This window comes from Pipistrellus kuhlii, unplaced genomic scaffold (genome assembly GCF_014108245.1).
Source record: "Pipistrellus kuhlii isolate mPipKuh1 unplaced genomic scaffold, mPipKuh1.p scaffold_m20_p_1, whole genome shotgun sequence".
Lineage (NCBI taxonomy): Eukaryota > Metazoa > Chordata > Mammalia > Chiroptera > Vespertilionidae > Pipistrellus > Pipistrellus kuhlii.
The window spans coordinates 113,023,160-113,032,560 of NW_023425404.1; the positions used below are offsets into that span (position 1 = coordinate 113,023,160).

The 9,401-nt window shown below is 37.5% G+C and overlaps 1 pseudogene; it reads right to left on the reverse strand.

Moving 5' to 3' along the window:
• Positions 1-8,487: 8,487 nt before the first annotated feature.
• LOC118731398 lies at positions 8,488-8,792 on the reverse strand (annotated as a pseudogene).
• Between the last annotated feature and the right edge of the window lie 609 nt (positions 8,793-9,401).

The window sequence follows — 9,401 nt, forward strand, 5'->3', positions numbered from 1 at the left end:
GGTTTTCTTTAATGACCTTAGAGTCTAAGAAGCTCTATTCAGAACACCAGAGCACATTTTAACTTTGACATATGCAATCAGTGAATGCCATGGGAACTTGGTTCCCTTTGAACTCAATTAATTATAGACATTTATATTTTCAGGGACCTAAGTGAGTAGTCTGTCCTAATGAACTAGTAATCAATCAATGCTTCCCTTCCTTCCTTCTCCTTTTTCATGTACAGTGGTATGTAAGTGAAAATAATTTTGATTCTGAGACAATTATATGCTCTTTGGAGACTGGGGAGAACTATTTGAACATTATGCCTGGGAAATTTGATGTATGGTTTCTACTATTGTTGATGATGTATAATGGATATAACCATTTTTCTCACCGTGCTCCCCACCCATCCCTGGTTGGTGGTTTTCATGTTTTTTATGCCAGAGGCTGTATTAAAATTTGCAAATCATACTTCTCAAGTGATTGTAGATTGGATGAGTCTTGATTCTTGCTATCACCATTATTTAGGTTTCAGTTAAGTTACACATTGTTTATGATTACTTAAAAGACCTTTTGACCCCAGCTCAATTTTCACCAACTACTCACTGGTAGGGATAGGTTAGTTGTGGTGATGGAAAGGAAAAGACAGAAGTTGATGATGTACTACTTCAAAAGCAATATCAAAACATTGCTGCATTGGCTCCCAAGGATGGAGAAGATTCTGTGAAGAAGATTATTGTAAAAATAGAGGTCCGATTTACAGATTTGTACATGGGTGGGGTCCCTCGGTGATTGAGGCTGATCAGGGCTGGCCAGCTGGGAAGAGGACTGTGTAAGGTAGGCTGTGGGAGCACACTGACTACCAGAGGCCAGCTCCTGCATTGAGCATCTGCCCCCTGGCAGTTGTCCAGTCTCTTAGGCTTTTATACATATAGATAGCACCAATCAAAAAGTTACTTTCCAGCCGAAACCGGTTTGGCTCATTGGATAGAGCGTCAGTCTGCGGACTGAGAGGTCCCAGGTTCGATTCTTGGTTGCGGGCACATCCCCAGTAGGGGGTGTGCAAGAGGCAGCTGATCAATGATTCTCTCTCATTGATGTTCCTAACTCTCTATCCCTCTCTCTTCCTCTCTGTAAAAAAAATCAATAAAAATATATTAAAAGTTAGTTTCCCATTGTTTCTCTGAGGGGTGATAGAAGTTTTCCTCTTCTTCATCACTGAGCTAATCTGGATCATCTCATATTTCCATGGTGCACAAATCTTGCCAATTTCACTAAAGAAAATGGGATAAAAGAGTAGCATCTTTGCACGGATTGCCTGTTGCACAGATTGCCTGTTGTATATGTTTTTCCAATGTCATGGAACTCAACAAAATGGGAAACCTAATGGAATTAGATATTTATTGGTAAAAAATACAAGTCACTTTTTTATGATTGTCAATATTAATATTGCATATTCAAGTTACTTTTGGTCAAGTTTGAGATGCTCCTAAAAGTGACAACATAAATTAGCATATTACCAACCTAGCTATCCTTCTGTTCAATCAACCCTTCTCTCCTTTCATCACCTTGATAGAAGTCCTCAAGTGCTTGGAAGTTCTAAAAAAAAGTGTACATTGTAGGAGTAGAAATATTAATGTAATGATGCCACCAGATGTGTTTATGATATTTTTATGCCATTGTTAGATTTCCTTCAGGGATGATTTTTTAAAGACATAGCTTGGATCCATCTGTTTTGTAGGTTGAATAAAAACTCTTTCCTAATATAAATTACCTAATTTGTAGAGTTTTTGCATTGAATATTAGAACTTAATTGTTTCTCTTCTTCACATAGCATGCTTTTGATTTAGGAAATGCAGGCAAACTTTTAATAATAGCATGAGTAAGCAATGGAAAAGTAAACATTTTTGCTGCTAGCTCCCCTAAAACATATTATTCCAATTTAAGCTATTAATTTATGTATCAAGGGTAGTGGGGCTTCTTGATAATAATTTATGAAGTTTATAGTGGTAAACCTGGCCACTGTACAACAGATAAACTTGAAATCTCAAAGACTGGACCAAATAGAAATTTATTTATCAGGCATATAATGTGTGTTCCTGGTTAGTGAGTGGCACCTTTCCAAGCGGTGGTTATGAGAACCAGCTTTCTTTTATCCTGTGGCTTTGCTATTTTTAATACAAGACTTCCACATTACCATGAAAGGGGAGGGGGCATGAAGGATTGCATGTGCTTAAGGGCCAGGCTTAGAAGTGGCACACAGCACTCTGGTTTACATTTCCTTGGCCAGAATTCAGTCGCATGTGAGGAAACTGAGACTGGAGTCCAGCTGTGTGCCCCACAAGAAGAGGACCCAGCTGTGGTCCATGGCTAGCTTGGTCTGTCATAATTGGTTCTCTTTCTCCTCCTCCTCCTCCCCCTCGTCTTCTTCCTTCTCCTCCTCCTTTTTTTTTTTTTTTTTACACCTGCTTCATCTCTTGACAATTGTCTTTTTTACTTCTACATTGTAAAGTTTGGCAGTATAGCTGAAATGTTGAAAATTTAAGAAAGCATTTAAAAATACATAATCCTGTCAAATATTATTAATTTTAAGCTATTGGAATTTTTAAAGTGTGATTTAAATGTTAGTAAATATTAGCAGAATCTCATTTTATGTGTGAATTTTGAAAAAAAAATTATCCCAATTTTTAAAATAATCTCAATTGTATAATTTCAAAGCTGGCAAACTAGATTGTAAAGTATTTGTGGCATTGCATTTGGAGGTTGATGATAGAAATAGCCACTGCCCTTGGTCAGTATAATGTAAATCATAAAATTCTTTGCATACACCAGAATCCTTTGTTATAATTTTAATGATTATATGCTATAATGATGTTTATAGTATATCTATATGTTCATAGTTGTTCTTTTTTATGTTGAGATATAATTGATCTACAATGTTGTTTTAGTTTCTGGAGTACAGCATAATGACTTGATAATGTATATATATTGTGAAATTATCATTACAATAAATTTAGTTAAGAGTTTTATGATCTACTCTTTTAGGAAGAAAAGAAGAAAAGAAGGAAGGAAGGAAAGGAGGAAGGATGGAAGGAAAGAAGAAAGGAGAATGGGAAAGAGTAAGAGAAGGGGAGAGAGAGAGAAAGAGAGGGAAAGAAAAAAAAAGAAATTAAGAAATAATTAGAAATTTTAGGAAAATAAAATTAGGTAACATTTATGTATATTGGGCAATGTTCTAAGATGGTATCAACTGTCTTAATCCTTACACTGACCTTCTGAGGTTAGTAGGAACGTTCTGTTATCACTTCTATTTTCTAAATGCAGAAGCATAATATTCTGGGTGGAAAGCTGCACACCATCATATTATGCCATTTCATGCCATGCTGTTAATTTAGAACAACACTTTACAAACTATTAGGGCTATTGTAGAAAAAATAATGAGAATGAAAGAAATCATTTTAGTCTACCCCATTCTAGAATTAATCCTATAGGATTATTAAGAATAATACGTTATCCTACTAATAAAAGTTAATATACAAATTAACCATCACTCTGTCACAAAGATGGCAGTGCCTGTAGCCACAAGATGGCGGTGCCTAGTCCTCTCAGCCCTGCTGGAGTCCCCCAGTCCCGGGGGAGGGTCGGGGGGAGGGGAAGGCTCTGAGAGTGGGCAGCATGAGTGGCCTAATGGAATGCTTGCTTCATCACCACAGCAATGAGGCAAGTGTTCCACTCCCAGCCACAGATGGGCCTCTGGGCAGCGGGCACAGAGCAGCCAGGCCCCACAGAGAGCTACTGACACACAGATTCATGTGCAGAGCTATTTGTGACAATATAATTTTTCAGGATGTACAGCCCTCATTTACTGTTTCTTGTTTCCCTTGTCTCTGTGTCCTTGTGTAAAGAGCCTGTTTTACCCCCATCAATGGAGTTTTATTTTATTTTTCCTTCTGGAACTCCTGATGGATTTAGAAATCCAAAAATGAGAATGGAAGTTGAGTAGGAGAAAAACAGGGATGGGCTAGAGATAGGGATAGAAGTTATTGATTCATTAATGAATTTGTTCATTCATTTATTACACGGTTATCAAGGGTACTACATACTTGGCATTGCTATATATTTGGGACATTCAAACAAAAGAAGAGAATAGTCAGAGTCTCAGAGTCCACTAGGGAAAGTATTAAAAATATAAAATACTACAAAAAATATGTCTGACTTCCCTGAGAAAAAAATTTTACATAAAGTTTATTCAGAGAAGAAGAGGTGAAAGGACCTCATATATTCCAGAAGCCAAGAGACATTCTGTGTTGCTGATGTATGTGATGTGTTGGGCAACAGTACCTTTGAACAATGTGGGGATCAGGCGCCTCCGCATAGTCAAAAATCAATATGTAACTTTTGACTCCCCAATATTTATATTGATTTAAGAGAAGAAGGGAGGAAAGAAGCATCAAAGATGAGAGAGAATCATTGATTGGCTGCCTCCAGCACAACCCCTTTTGGGGATTAAGCTTGCTACCTGGGCATGTGCCCTGACCGGGAATGGAACCATGACCTCTTGGTTTATAGGTTAAAGCTCAACTAATGAGCCACATCAGCAGGAGGACTCTCCAAAAAATCTTAACTACCAATGGCTTACTGTTAACCAGAAACCTTACAATTAACATATGATTAACATATTTTGTATGTTATATGTATTATATACTGTATTCTTAACAAAGTAATACAGAGAAAAGCAAATATTAAGAAAATAATAAGAGAAAATACATTTACAGTATTTGTGGGGGGAAAGACTATATATAAGTGGACCCATGAAGTTCAAACCCATGTACTTGTATTGTCCTTATACTTGAGCAACAGAGGCCTTTGTGCCGGGTCCTGCTCTCTAGATGGTGTCACTTGGCCAGAGGTGTGCGTTTGAGCTCTGGCATAAGCTAAGGGTGTCTAGAGCCTGCTTGCAATACTCTTCATGGAGGGAAATTAGGAGTGGAAGAAAAGAGAGTAGGGTACAGGCTGGTGGCCCAGAGCCTTCCTGTGCTGCTGGTTCCCATGCGAGCCTTGGAGGAGTTTGAGAATTTTAAATTTCCCAAAACTGGTGTGGCTCAGTGGATAGAGCATCGGCCTGTGGACTGAAAGGTCCCAGTTTCGACTCCGGTCAAGGGCATGTACCTTGGTTGTAGGCATATCCCCAGTAGGGGGTGTGCAAGAGGCAGCGGATTGATGATTCTCTCTCATCGATGTTTCTGACTATCCCTCTCTCTTCTTCTCTGTAAAAAATCAATAAAAATATTTTTTTTTTAAAAGAATTCTAAATTTATCCCAGGTCTCCATGTCCTTTAAGCAGTTATATTTACCTGTCTCCATGTCCTTTAAGCAGTTGACATAGAAGGTTTGAACCTATTTAACATTTTGTAAGCTTGATTTGTAAGTTTTTATCTTCATATATGTGGTGTGTGGGCCTCCATTTCTACTCTTAGCCAGGCCCTACAAATGTAAAGGGCAGATTTCATGCAGAACATGAAGCTGATCAGATAGACTGCAGTCAAATGATGAAGATCTTGATATATTATGCAAAGTAACAATAGGGAGATAACAGGATTTTTACGAAGATTTCTTTTTGTCCAAAACAACTCTGTGGGCAGAGCGAGGTGTGAACTGAGGAGGTCCTCAGACAATGAATCATTTAGAGGCTGTTGCAGTTGATGAGTTCACAGACAACGAGGAACTGACCAAAGTCTGTGGAAGAGGCCATGGATGTGAAGGTGAGATAAGAAATACCTGTGTTTGAGGAACATTTATGAGGTAGAATCAGTAAGCTTGCTGATTCTTAGGTTCATGGGTAGAATAACAGAATGGGAGGTGGAGAGTTGGGAAAACAGCATTCAGAGGAGAAACTGAGAAGGTCTTATTTTGTTATTGTCTGGGAAGCTAAGGGTGGTGATACTATTGATGAAGATGGGAAGGCAGAAAGGGTTTTTGAAAAAGATAACAAGTTCAGCTTCAAGTACCCTAAGTTGGAGGTGTTGCTAGACAGGCAGGGACAGGTGCTCACTGGGAAGAGGGGTCAGAGCTGCACCCAAACCTTTGTTCTTCCTCACCCCTTAAGCCACACATGTTTTAGTGCACGAGAATTGATCACAATTTTATATAAAATGATCAACATTAATTATCATTTTGACTAAACAAATTAAATGCTTGTGTTATTTTAAGATTTTAAACTTAGTTTATTGTGAATTCAACATTTTAGGTTATACTAGTATTTCATATCACATGAAGCCACAGGGTGATTGAATAAACTGTCTAGAAATTACATTATGATGGGACTAATGTGCATTTTCTTCTTTTGATATAACTGATTTGTACTGCAAGACATTTCCATCACAGACTATTTTTACTGGTCAGTGGCTTTTCCCTGTATTTTATATCACCTTCATTTAAACCATTTTATGTTGTAGCCTTGTTAACTTCTATAACTATAAAACATAATTATCCCTCAGACATATCAGATAATATTATGAAAGTAACATTGAATCAAAATGACTTTCACTGAGTCAGGTAAAAAAAACTCTAATAATTTCTTTTAAAATTATAGGGCAGGTTATGTTCAGAAAAGAATTAATCATTAACTAGAGAAATGACATTGGATTAGTGCCCAGAATCTTAAGAGAGACCATTGAAGATGCTAACCTGGTTTCCTCTGAGCTAGAATCCAAATCATGTCTTCTTAATATAGTAATCTCTGATACTAAACCTGAGGATGATTCTGCTGTCTCCAGATTCTTCCCCAGGGGACACTGGGAACAGTGTAGTTTAAAATTTGATTCCTTGATGTATTTAGTCAATGCTCAATATATAAACTTTGAGGAGTTATTGAATATGTATACACACACATATATGTAAATATTTCTCTCTTCTCCGCATCAAGCAATCCGGTTCCTGAATAGAAGCTGCTGGGGATTGAGAAAATCAAAGAATGAGACAAACACAAAGATGAAAGGAAAAAGCTGGAGCCAAGTGGGACCACTGTCCTCTGGTGAAGAAACAGGGACCCAGACCCAATACAGAGTGTTTATTTTATACAGCAAAAACCAGGAAGTTGCCGAAACCGGTTTAGCTTAGTGGATAGAGCGCCGTCCTGAGGACTGAAGGGTCCCGGGTTCGATTCTGGTCAAGGGCATGTACCTTGGTTGCGGGCACGTCCCCAGTAGGAGGTGTGCAAGAGGCAGCTGATTGATGACTCTCTCTCATTGATGTTTCTAACTCTCTATCTCTCTCCCTTCCTCTCCGTAAAAAATCAATAAAATATATTTTTTAAAAACAAAACAAAAACCAAAAAAAAACAGGAAGTTTTGAAAGTCAAGACAAAGGAGATTGTGTGTATTTTTGGGTGAGCCCGAGTCATAGTCTAGCATTCTGGTGGTTGGTTGGATTTAAATAACAAAACTCACCCCTGGCACCTGGGCTGAAGGTCAAGCTGACATCACTCCTCCTCTGGCAAAGCATGTTTCTAGGACCTGGCTCTGCCAACGCCACTGGATTCAGCTGACAATAATTAAAGAAATGTCCATGTGCCTTCCTAGGTGCTCTACACACACACACACACACACACACACACACACACACACGTATATGTATTTAAATATATATTTAAAAATTTTATCTATGAAAATGTAGATGATATTTTGTGCCTAACTCATTATTGCTTTATTCGCACATTTATTTTATACATTTATTCATAATAGTCTCTTCTTTCAGGTGACAATTTTATTTTATTTATTTTAATATTTTAATTGATTTCAGAGAAGAAGGAAGAAGGACAGAGATAGAAACATCAATGAGGAGAGAGGATCATTGATTGGCTACCTCCTGCCTGCCCTCTCCTGGGGATTGAGCCTGCAACCCAGGCATGTGCCGTTGACCAGAATCGAACCCGGGACTCTTCAGTCTGCAGGCCAATGTTCTATCCACTGAGCCAAACCAGCTAAGGCTAGGTGACAGTTTTATATACCATAAGGAGCATATTGGTATAGATATTACTTGAGGCTGGTATCTCAATAAAATATTAATATGAATAGAATCTAAAGACCTATTATTTTTAAATGTATAGACAAAATTATTAGAAAAAGCACATTGAAAAATATATATTGAAAAAATATGTCAGAATAGTATGACTATGGGTACTTTTATTTTATAAAGAAAACATAAAATTTAATTTAAATTTAAAAAAAATAAGTTGTCTGGAAAAAGCAATGGAGCAAATCAAATCCTAAAAAAGAGGGCTGCGTTTTGGTGATCACATTTATTGGAGGGGTTGGAGGAAAATAAAACTGCCATTTACCTTAAGAATTTGTGAGTTATGTGCAAATAAACTCTTTTTAAGAGTAGAAGAATCCTTGGTCATTTGTTAATATCAAAATTAACACATGTTTCTCTTTTGAATATCTTCTACCTTTAAAGACACAATCATATAAAGTCTCCTAATTTCCACACAAGATATATTTTTTGTTTTAACCAACTCTCAATGGAGGGGCAACTAGCACAACACCATCTCTCCGGACAAAAGCATTTGAATATTCATTTTGTTGATTTATATATCTCTTCATAAGTTTCTTCATAAATTTCTATTGTAGTCACAGTTTCTTCCATATCTCCCAATATCATGTTTAAATGTTGATCATAAGCATGTAATCTACCTCGAAGCTCTCTGTCCTTCCTCATTTTCACATAAATTCGCTCATCCGGGCTGAGCCTGATGAGATCCAGGGGTTCTTCTAGTGTTGGTAGTTTGTTGCTGGTCCACATCGTCCGCCATGTTTCAAACCCAACTATGGGTACTTTTCCTTTATTTATGCATATCCTGTGTTTTCTAAAATGTTTCCAGGGAACATACTCTTGTTATGTTTGGGAAAAATAAATAATACATTTTATTTTATTGTTTAAGGTATTACAAATAGTAGTACATAAGTCTCCTTTTTTTTATATATCCCACTGATTTCCCCCAGCCTCCCCTAACCCCCACACACACTTGTCCTTCTCCCCCCCACCCCCAGCCCGCACACAGTGACTTGTGTCTGTTGTTTGTGCTTATATGCATGCATACAAGTTTTTCAGTGCTCTCTTATCTCCCTCCCAACCCTCCCCTTCCTTCCCGCTATAGTTTGACAATCTGTTTGATGCTTCTTTGATTCTTTCTATTTTCAACAGTTTGTAATGTTCTTTATTATCCATAAATGAGTGAGATCATGTGTTATTTTTCTTTAACTGCCTGGCTTATTTTACTTAGCATAATGCTCTCCAGATCCATCTATGCTGTTGCAAATGGTAAGAATTCCTTCTTTTTTAAAAGTAGCATAGTATTCCATTGGGTAGATGTACCACAGTTTTTTAACCCATTCATCTGCTGATGGGCTAATAGGCTGTT